This window comes from Nuphar pumila, chromosome 7 (genome assembly GCF_984573655.1).
Source record: "Nuphar pumila chromosome 7, dmNupPumi1.hap1.1, whole genome shotgun sequence".
Taxonomy (NCBI): Eukaryota; Viridiplantae; Streptophyta; class Magnoliopsida; order Nymphaeales; family Nymphaeaceae; genus Nuphar; species Nuphar pumila.
Genome location: NC_143255.1, coordinates 12,880,664 through 12,891,812, shown reverse-complemented (window position 1 = coordinate 12,891,812; position 11,149 = coordinate 12,880,664).

The window sequence follows — 11,149 nt, the reverse complement described above, 5'->3', positions numbered from 1 at the left end:
TAGGTCTAGATCCCTTGTCTCCTAACCTCTTGGAGCCCTTGCTTAGCCAAAGTGCTACCCAAGGTGAGATTCGACCCTTTTGTGTATTTATTTTATTTATTCTATTACTATAAGTGTCAATTTTTTTAAAGTTTTTGCATATTTGTTCATATTTTCATGCTTTCATGTTTTCCCCAAGCTTTGGTGGTGACTCACACCATCAAACTCGTTTCTTTTATAAGATCAACATATGAGGTCCAACTACTCTCAAGCTAAAGTCCAACGTTGAAGATTTTGAGCTTCTGGTACAGTTGATCCTTGCTCAGTGTAGAAAGAAAGGCACACAAGTTGAAGAGTGGACCTTACAACTCTCTCGTCTTATATTTAGATTCAGTCTTTTATCTAAAACTATTTTCTGGATAAAACACTTTAAAATTTGAGGATTCATAGAATGACAATCACAATAAGACCGCTCTTTTAGTCATTGAATCAAAATCTTCAGGATCTTAGCACTGCAAAGTTAGTTTCACTATATTTTTTAATATTTTCATATATTGGATCCTTTTCTAATCTAAAATCGACTTATGTTTTATTTTCATGTCTGACCTTGACCCCATGACAGGATCATATCTCTCTATCCATAAGTCATATTACAACATTCTAGGAGCCGTTGAAAAATAGATAACCAACACTATGTTTCCCATCTTCAGCAATGGATTTTCATTCCATCTCTAATGCCTTTGAAAATGCATAGAAATCGAGGAAATAGTTAGTTTTTTGAATATTTTTTGTCGGTCAGGTTTTGTTCTTTGGATTATATCTCAACACTCATATTCAAAAATCTACATTTTCATAACCATTTGAAAGCTGAGATCTGGATCTAAAACTTCTCTGTTTTGAGTCATAATTGAAAACCCTTATAGAGTCATCATTTATGGGTTGCAAAACTAAGGGAGAATTTTGTTCTACAATCAGTAGTCACAGGATAGTCTGTCTTCTAAAAGCCATATCTCTCCAACCGTGCATCAATTTTTTTACTACTTTTTTTATTTTCAATGATTGTGACTAAAGAATAGCCTAGATCATTCAAAATAGGTGTCCCAAAGCCTGTTTTGCTCTTGCTTTAGGCACATTGTCAGAGTTGTATCTCAACACCCATTTGTCATTTTCAGTGAATAAGGTGTCATTGGAATGGTATTTGAGTCTTCATTTATTGTTCTTTTGGGAGAATTTTCTTAATTTTCTATTTTTCGTGTACAAAACTAGTGTCAAAATATCGTATGGATCTTGGACTATAGAATTTTTTTGGTAACTCGGTCTTAGGATAAGATCTTGCTTTTTCAGTACCAGAATCTCACAATTCCACCACCCCTGAGTCTTTTATCATTCTAATATTATTATTTGGTTTCTCTTGTGTTGCATTTGGACCTGAAATAATCCTTAGGTAAGGGTTTCTTTTGGATATAGTTTATGATCCGCGACCTGCATTCCTATAAATCAAATCTCGTTAAAAGATGCACCTTATTACAGTAGAATTTTAGCTTTTAAAAACTTTTGGTTAAAAAATATTTTTGAATATTTATTTTTTGCTTTCATAGGTAGAAACCTTAGTTTAAATTGGGTGTTTTCTTACTTGTTTTAGATTAGAAAATATAATTAGAAACACTTATTGAAAAAAATCTTGTCACGTAGGATTCTTAGAAAAATTCACAACCTCCAACAAGGTAGTCATTCATTCTATGTGGGACATTGTTTGCATTGTTTGTGATTCTCTCTCTCGATTTATCCTTTTCTTAGAACTTTGATTGTAGAACCTCAGTTTTCTTGTTTGAATTTTTAAAACCCTTCATCTTGTCTTATATTTTGGATCTTTGGACACCAGTATTAGAAGCCATCAACTTAGGTATATCAGTGGTTGTCCAAGGAGGTCAAGTACTCGCTCGCAAGTACTAGGAGCTATAGATCGATTATATAACAAAAGGTCTGATATGGTGCAATCCCATATATATATTAAAACCATATGAAGTGGCCTCACAATTTCATGGAGCATACGAGGAGATCTAGGAAAACCTATTTTGCAAAATCTGATCTATGTGATTTGTGTGGACTCTTGTATGTTAATAAAACCCAAACCAATGGTTCTCAGGAAGGATTCTCACACTGAAACTTTTAAGAAACAATCAAACTAGGGGCAAGGTTCTGAGACCCCTAACTTGAGCTTGCGATCTCAATCTATAGCTCATGACCCACCTAGAAAACCCAATAAGAAGGTTCGAGGTACTAGGGAACTACAAAGTCTATTTAAGGACAATTCTAATATGGGATTGGTCATGACTCATCCACACCAAACAAATCCTTTTCAATAGTTAGACGAGGAAGGGACTGATCTGGAGACCGATGAGGATGAAGGTCAGTATACTCATGAGGTATTGTACTTGAAGAATTGGAAAGTTCCAGTGCTGCCTTGAGACTGATGATGAGCAAAATTCAACAGATGTTCATACAAAATAAAGCTAAGTTTTGCAGTTTCAAGAAGATACAGAAACAAAAAAGTTAGAATATCTTAGTTAAGCCAATGCAGTCTATATACTCTTCAAAAATTATGCTAATAATGACTCAGACTTCGCTTTCATAACTCATCGAGCATGAAGAGAGACTCATAAATCTTGAGGAGGAGCTTTGTAATGTGAACATGCAAATGAGGTATGCCAAGGGTGAAAGGAGGCCCTATAAATTTTAGGATTTCATTTTGGGTCAGGTTAACGAGCTTTTAGGGACTACTTTCTGAAAGTTCATGAAGTTCAATGAGACAACAAACCTAGAGACCCACGCGACCTTGTTTTTGGATGGTTGCTTTGATTACTTGAAAATTGATTGGTCCTTCATTTATTGGTTCTCCAGAAGCTTAGGAGTCTCTATCTTGGTTTTCTATTTTGGATATCTACCCGATCACGAAGTTCCATATCTTGATGAATTTGTTCATAGAGTGATTTCGATACAAGATTTATGCATTGCCAAGAATTAGCCAGCTCTATGATCTTAGACAAAAGATGCTCAAGACTTTATCAATTGGTGAAGAGTTGTATACCACTACATGAAGAACCCAATATGTGTGTCTCATGTACTTACCATGATATTAGACAACTTCAACAAGCCGCTTAAGGGCCTCTTAACTACTCAAAGATATGAGACTTTTATCAATCTAATTTATGTTGTTACCTAGATAGAAGAAAACCTTAAAAGAGGCATGTATGATGAGATTCTAATTAATACTGAGTCTGAAAAAGATAAGTTCGAAAAGGAAGAATCACCCAAGAGCTAGGTCAGTGTGATTATTTTTCAAAGAGCAAAGAAAAAGTTTGAGTCTCCTAGACAAAACTAGGGGCAAATCCAAAATTATAGATGACCTAACAACAAAGAGTTTACTGAGATCCAATAGACTCAATCTCAAGTCCTGGTTATTTTGTTCTAAATTGAGGATTTTGGATTGCCCAAAGTGTTAAATCCTTCTCAGATAAAAAGAAGGAACCCAACAAAATTTTGCAAATACCATCGGGTTCTTGGCCATGATATTAAAAAGTGCATTCTCCTTAATCACATAATTCAGGGCCACGTTGACAAAGGTGAACTATTTATGAAAAATGAAGAAGCTTAGGAGGAACAAAGTTGTATTCAAAATAAGAAGTCTAGATAATTAGGAAAGTTGAACTAGTATTGAGAATTATTGTCATAATTCTCAAAGGCCATATTGACTTTGCTGATAAAAAAAGAAGTCTCACAGTTTTATAAATCACCATAGTCGACTTGCACTTGGGCCCACCAATGCAAGTCTCAAAAAAGTGATTATGCTTGATTCATCTACTGATGTTGTCGTTAAAGGAGAAAGAGAAAGGCCTTGCCAAGACTTCAAGAGAAGAAAGTCATGCCAAGGCATCAGAAGAAGATTTTGCGAAGGCTCCAAAAGAAGGTCATACTAAGACTTCGAAAAAGAAGATTCAATTGTACTTGAGTCAACCCCTAATGCTCCCATTCTGGAGGAAGAAGAGGTGTCTAAGAATACCATTGAAGATGAATATTTTGAATTAGCTGATGAAATAGAAGGCTTTAACTCATCTAATTCAGCAAATGCATACAATTATGCTCAAATGAACTATTCAGATTATGTTATGAGAATTCAAAAGCTAAAATTCTCCATGTCTCTTTTGAGGAAGAAGAAAGTTCTACTGATGAGATTCTTTAGCACAACTCAAAATTTGTCAAAGGAAGATGCAACCTCATCATACCCATGCTCATGTTGTTCCTTAGATTTGTGATCTCAGCCTAGACCATGAGCAATGTCCATTGAATAACCAAAGTATTCATATATTCAGTTTGAACATATGCCTCTGATGTTGAAAACGGTGAAGGAGTCACATGTAATTGCACTATACAGGGCAAATTTATGCTAAGTCAAGAGAGCTAAAAGATAAAAAAAAAATTCAATAATATAGAAGATCAACATCATCTACCATCTTATAGAGCCACATCTAAGACAATAACGGAGCAAAAGTTTAAATCCTAATCTTTTAAATGATCGAGGTTGGAAAGAAAGAGGACAAAATATGGGGTCACATTATACCTTAAAAAGAAAATGTCATGGACCTATCATTACAACATCTGAAGTATATTGCTATGGTAGATCCAAAGCACACCATGTTCTCTACATTGGGCCAGAGAGTCGCAGAAAGTAAAATTGCATCATCTGAATCAGGTTTGCTTTCAAACTCTTATAGTCCAAAGTCATGCATTTATCATTTTCACATCTTTTGAGAATATGAGTATTTTTTTCTGATAATCTTTTGTAAATAGTCATTTAAAAAGTTAAAAAAATCAAAAAATAAAATTTTTTGAAAAATTTAAATTTTCAAAATAAGATTGCCCTTTTTGCTACAAATTTTTTTGTCATTTGAATAGATTTTGTCAAGAAGTCATTGCATTTATGATAAGTCCGCATGCACTTCATCTCACTTTGTGCATCAATAACAGTAATTAGTTTCTTTTCTATTATTATGAAAAGGAAACTTGAAGGTAGAGTCTTAACCATCACAATAAAAATCATTTTCAAATGACTCGACAAAACCCGAACCAAATTATTAGTTATATGACAGGTCTAGGTCAACCCTGACTCGATAGTTGAGAACTCTAACTGATGCAGGTACTGGTACTGTTACATGATACTGATACAAGTTGGTACTTTTTTATTTAAAACATGTGTTTAAAGATATTGATATGAGTTTTTAATATGCAATGATACGGTTTCTAAAAGATTTGGTGCGAGTTTTTGAAAAGTTGATACCAAGTATATATTTTTATAAGCAGTGGCAGATCCAGGATTTTACTTAAAGAGGGGCAAATTTTTTTATAATAAAATAAAATATAAAATTAAAATATATTCAGGATTTTTCTTAAAGGGAAAAATTATAATAAAATAAAATATAAAACTAAAATATAAAGGGGGGCAATATAATTTTTTATAATAAAATAATATAATTTTCAAAACTTTTTTAAAGGGGGCAAAATTTTTTATAATAAAATAAAATATAAAATAAAATATATCTAGGATTTTGCTTAAAGGGGGGAAAAACAATTATAATAAAATAAAATATAAAGGGGGAAATATAAATTCTTATAATAAAATAATACATTTTTTCAAAACTTTAGGAGGGGCTCGGGCTCCTCCTCGGCCCCTAGATTGGCCCTTGTTTATAAGGATACCTATAAATTAAAATAGTTAAACATAATACTTAAATAAAACATTATTGTATAATATTTTTTCACAATTATAATATTTATTACTTTGAATAGAAACAATGCCTTTATGAAATGAAATTGGTGTTTGCTTGCAAAAATGCTAATAGAAATGAACATGATACTCATTTATAATCTAATAAAAGTGTGTTTTTAGGTAAGATGGTACTTGTTTCTCAAGTAATTGACACGAGTTTTTTAAACATTTGATACTTCAGTTTATGGTTTCCGAGGTGCGTTTCATTCTGGCATCTGGTACACCCAATACACGATATACTAGGATATAATGAGTACCAATGCAATTACGAGCCAAACTGTGGTCATCAAAGAAAAACACCTCATGCCCAAAGTAGGGTTTGGGCATGGTCCCTATAGTCACAAATATCATCATTTTCTTAAAAATCACTGGATTTTATCATGATTTTCACAAACCAATACAGTCATAAAAGGCCATGATATTTTTAAAATATCATCTATTTCAAAAATGTTGTGCTTGATCGAGTTATTAATGCAATAATTATATTTTTATCTTATATATTTTTTCATATATTTTAACATTTAAATATACTAATATTTTTTGGATATTTTTCCAAAAATAAAATTTTTACATTTATCATGATGTTTTTATTTTTGAGAAAATCCCGATAACAAGATTTATGGCTATGACGGTCCCTTTTTGGCTTGCACCTGGCCCTAATATGTTGGAAAACAACAAGACCTGATTAGGTAAATTAAATCTTTGCCTTTCAGAACTAAGATGGACTAGGTTGATCTAGGTTCAGCCAGATGAAGACGCAGAACTTGTTTGGAGGTACTTGAACAGGATCAAGATCTTGGCCTGGGCCCTCATCTATCAAATTCTATGTAGCCAAATGATAAACGTGGGCAGGGCCTGTTGTGTGTGGCTTTAAACATGGGCACATGGGACTCACTTGTGCCACCTACGAGTCTTCTTTGGACTCTTCTTTATCTTTTATGGTAACCCATATAAAATAGGGTTGTGAGCCAAAAAGTAAACGTATGAGGTTTCATTATGTGATTGAAATAGAAAAATAAATAAATAGGTGAGGTAAGCTCTCTCGTTTTAGCTTTTGGTTGGTCTTTGGGGGTTGATGACAGGGAGTGAAAGAGGGTAGTTTTGTTATCTTAGGTGGTTCTCTGGTGTTTGAGGCTTTTGAGATGAGTATGAAAGAGAAATGTCAGTTTTTTCTTAGTAACAGATGAATGCCTTATTTGCATGCATCTATTTTCTTGGTGTGTTAGAACGACAAGTGTGGATGTTCTCATTTAAGGTTTTATTTATTTTCTCATATATCGGTAATTGATTATATTAAAAAAAGTTATCGGTTCTCTTCTCGTGAATATAAGCAATTTTGCTAAACAGCATAAAATCTTCTAGTTTTTTGGTTATTTGTTTCTTTGTTGGTTTTTATTGTGATTGTTTGTATTCCCTAATCGCATCAATATCATATCGGACTTAACGTAATTTTGAGCACAAACCCCAAAATCACAATAAACTCTCAAGAGATGTAAAAATGTATGTGTTGTGACAAAATTCACATTCTATGGGAACATGATCACCATATGATTAGGAAAATCAGGACTTAGATCATTGTTTGATTTAAGTGTATCATTGGTTAACGACGATGACATATGCATTTATACATTGTTACATGCCACACTTTAATGCAATGTACGTACTTGAAATTTAGTAAAAATGTTCATTCATATTACGGTCTCTATCCATGTCAGCGTAAAACCTGGAGGGCTTACCCCTAGAACGGTCACCAAACTTCAGCTTAGTCAGGAGGTGACGCCCATGAGATTTGAACCTAAACTGTTTGTCTCACAGTCTAAGCTCCATCCCACTACGCCAAACCCCTTGAATCTATAAGGCTTTTTTATAAAGAGTTAGCCATAACAAACCAGAACTCAAGCTGAGGGAGAGAGTAACATACATCTAAGTGATGCAAAAATAGACTCTTGTAAATATATTGATTTTCCCAACTCAAAAGAACATCTCACAATTTTCATTAAATCGATTATGCTGATCACATCTATCACATTAGAATGAGTCAAAACTAGTTGCATCATGAAATTTCAACTAGATTGTACCCACAATCGACTGTATTAAACACTTTCTCTGCACCAGAATAACAATGGACAAGAAGAGGTGACAGAGGGAAGGCCGGCGAGAAGAGTGGGTATCGACGGGATAATTGTGTCACTGGGGGGGGGGGGGGGTACTGTGGATGGTCTTTCTCAATGGCAGGGAGGCTCTTCATCAGATGACCAGCATAATATCTTAGTCTCCTTGTTGATCATGGTGTTCATAACCCTTAATTTGGGATTCATTCTTCTGCTTCTCACCAACATAGTGCCAAGGACCAGTCAATTGGTCCAGGTCGTGCGGTTCGTGACGATGACAACTTTTGTGTCCGTGGCTCTAATGCTGGAAATTGGGCTCTGCTTGGTGGTGCAAGACAACACTGGTTAGGGTTCTCATTAGCAGCTTATTTTCGGATTATACCTCTTGTTGGAAGGAAAAATTGCACTCATCATGTAGCATTTTAGAACTCAAAAAGAGATTTATTGATTCAGTGAGAGCTTCCATTGTTTCTTAGGCTTTTTGGTTCTGGTTGACTCGTTTGAGATTCATATGCTAAGTTTTTCTGCTTATTACAGTAACTCTCGGCCCTTCACTAATGTGAATATGTCTGAAGTACCTGGCTGATGTGTGAAATAACATATTTTAGTTGTCTATAACATTTTAACCAGTCAAATATGCATCGAGATTTTCATAAGTTTTTTTTTTAATTTCACAGCACCCATGTGATTTAGATGCATGGTTTTATAGAGAGAGACTCTTGAATCATCCGGATCTTTTCAGGCTTAAAAATCAACTGCTTAGAATTTGCGAAAATATGCAAGCATAAAAAATCACTTTTCTTGATCCGATTATGATAATCCAATAGTAGATTTCAAGCAAATGGACAACACCAAATGCATATATTTGCAAAAAAAAACTATGAAAATCTCTGTTCATACCGGTTTACATATTAAAGTTTCCCTTTGTTAAAAACCAATAAAAGATGCCATTATAGTCATTTTCATTGACGGAATAATAGTGATTCTAGAAAGTGAGTATCTATAAATAAAATAATTCATCATTTTATCTTTTGATAAAATATCTACAATGATGCCATGACGGTCATTGTCGTTGACTGAGCAATTTCAATGGTTATAGAAAATGAAAATAGCTGAGCAGCTTTTTTGTAATTGGTGCAGGATATACTCGGATCCAAGATCCGTTTGAAGATCCATTTTATTTTATTTTTTTGGATTTTTATGTGTTTGGATCATAGCTAAGGTTGGGATCTGCTTTGGATCCATATGAGATTAGGATTTTCCTTTCTAGTATAAATATGCTATTATGAGGGTTTTGTATTCAAAGAGTCGAATGAATGAGTTTGAGTATTTTCTTTAATTTCTGCATAATTTTTATTAGATTTTTAGTTTCTCATAACATAGTGTAGAAGTATAGTTCGTAGATCATAGATTTTGTTGTGAATCGAGCAACCAATTTGCATCAGTAATTTACTTTTCATGTAGCATTTTGCCTTCATGCTTTTATTAAAATTGAGATAAGGGGCAATGTAATTGCACACTTTAAATGTACTGCTGCACCTGATCACCTACCCTATGTTGTTGGGCCTCACACAGGGAGGCTGGATCAGGTGCAATCACATTGCATGAGAAGTGCCTTACTGCCACCCATCAGCTGTTGGGAACCACAGGCAGGATACATGCATTTTGTGCAATGTGATTGCACCTTATCCAAATTCCCACAACCCCCAGGCTATATCTCAAAGATGGGTGGTGATCAGGTGCAGCGGCACACTAGAAGTGTACAACCACATTGCACCTGATCCTCTCTCTTTTATCCTATGTTCTTTTTCTATACGAACATATCATTATTACGTAGGTGTTTCATGTAAGTCCATCATGAGGGGTTAGGCGTGACATGATGTATATATGACCAAATCGATGACTAGAAAGTTTTGCATGGGTCATTTTGAAATGTGACCGTGTTCATGATCTCCAACGTTTGAAGTTGTGATTCCTAGTTCATGAATTCCCAACAGTTCGTGAACTTTACGTGATATTGCTTTTTCTGTCATCTTGTTATGTTTTCTCTTCTAAAATTGCTATCATCCTTCTTTTCCTTATTTTCATCAAGGATAGGATTTACAAACACAAGTACTCATTAAGAAGCCAAAAAAAAATCTCACTAATGGCAAAAAATAACCGTAACAAAAATCACAAAGAAAGTTAGACAATGAGCAACAGATCTCCAGTCAAAAAAAGGAGCTGAAAAGGACTTGTGGGTCATAATCCACACGAAGAAAATGTGGGGGACCCTATCCGTACAGTGTGTTATTGAACTTGCATTCCAAGAGAACCGTAAGGCATTTGAATTCCCAAATCTTAGCTCTACATTTCCATTTCCTCATTCTACCAACTTCCACTAGTTAAGTATGGATAAGTATGTATAGGGTAATGGGTCTAGCTTTTCTGGCTTTTTTATTTTATTTTTAAATTCTAACAGTACAGATGCGATCTATGTACTTGATTTTATAGGGACCAGTACTTGAAGCGCTTGATTCCAACACATGGGTAATATTTTCAAGACTACTTACATGTGAAACGAATTATTGAAATGTCCATTCCCACTAAATCAACCCTTTAGAACACATCTATAAAGAAATGAAAAATTTTGTAGAATTTAAGTGGCCGTGCGCACCCGCCCAATCCCACAGATTAGGTACACATCGCTGTTGTAGATCAAAGAATTTTGAGATGGGATGTGGTCAGAGTGAGCTCTAATTATAATACCGTTAGAGCTCCTTTGGATGCCATTGATCTCAAGATGAACGGCATCCAAACATGTATGAATGAGAGAGATGCCCATCACTTGGATGGGCCCGACCCTTTTTTTCCCACATCACTCGTGTTTGAATGATTTAAAATAAACGGCTCTTATCGGGAAGTTCGTCTTGAGGATACCAATCACTGATACTATCTTCTTCTTAAAGCTCGTATTGAGAATGCGAGGGTTGGAAGCGACGACGTGAGCAACGTCGGTGCCTCCTGATGTGGGTATCCGTGAAACCGCTCTTCCTCAAGAAATCGATTATTGCCCTTGCCTTTTGAACGCTTCCCCTGCTTCCAAGCCGCCTGCATATGGTATGGTTGCAGCCCTGTCCAAAAGCAACCCACACGAGTTTATGAGGTAATCGACCATTTTTCTTATGATGGGTAGTCACGGGGAGACAGTGATGATGATGAAGATAGGTGGTTTTCGTGGATGGTGGTGGAGGTC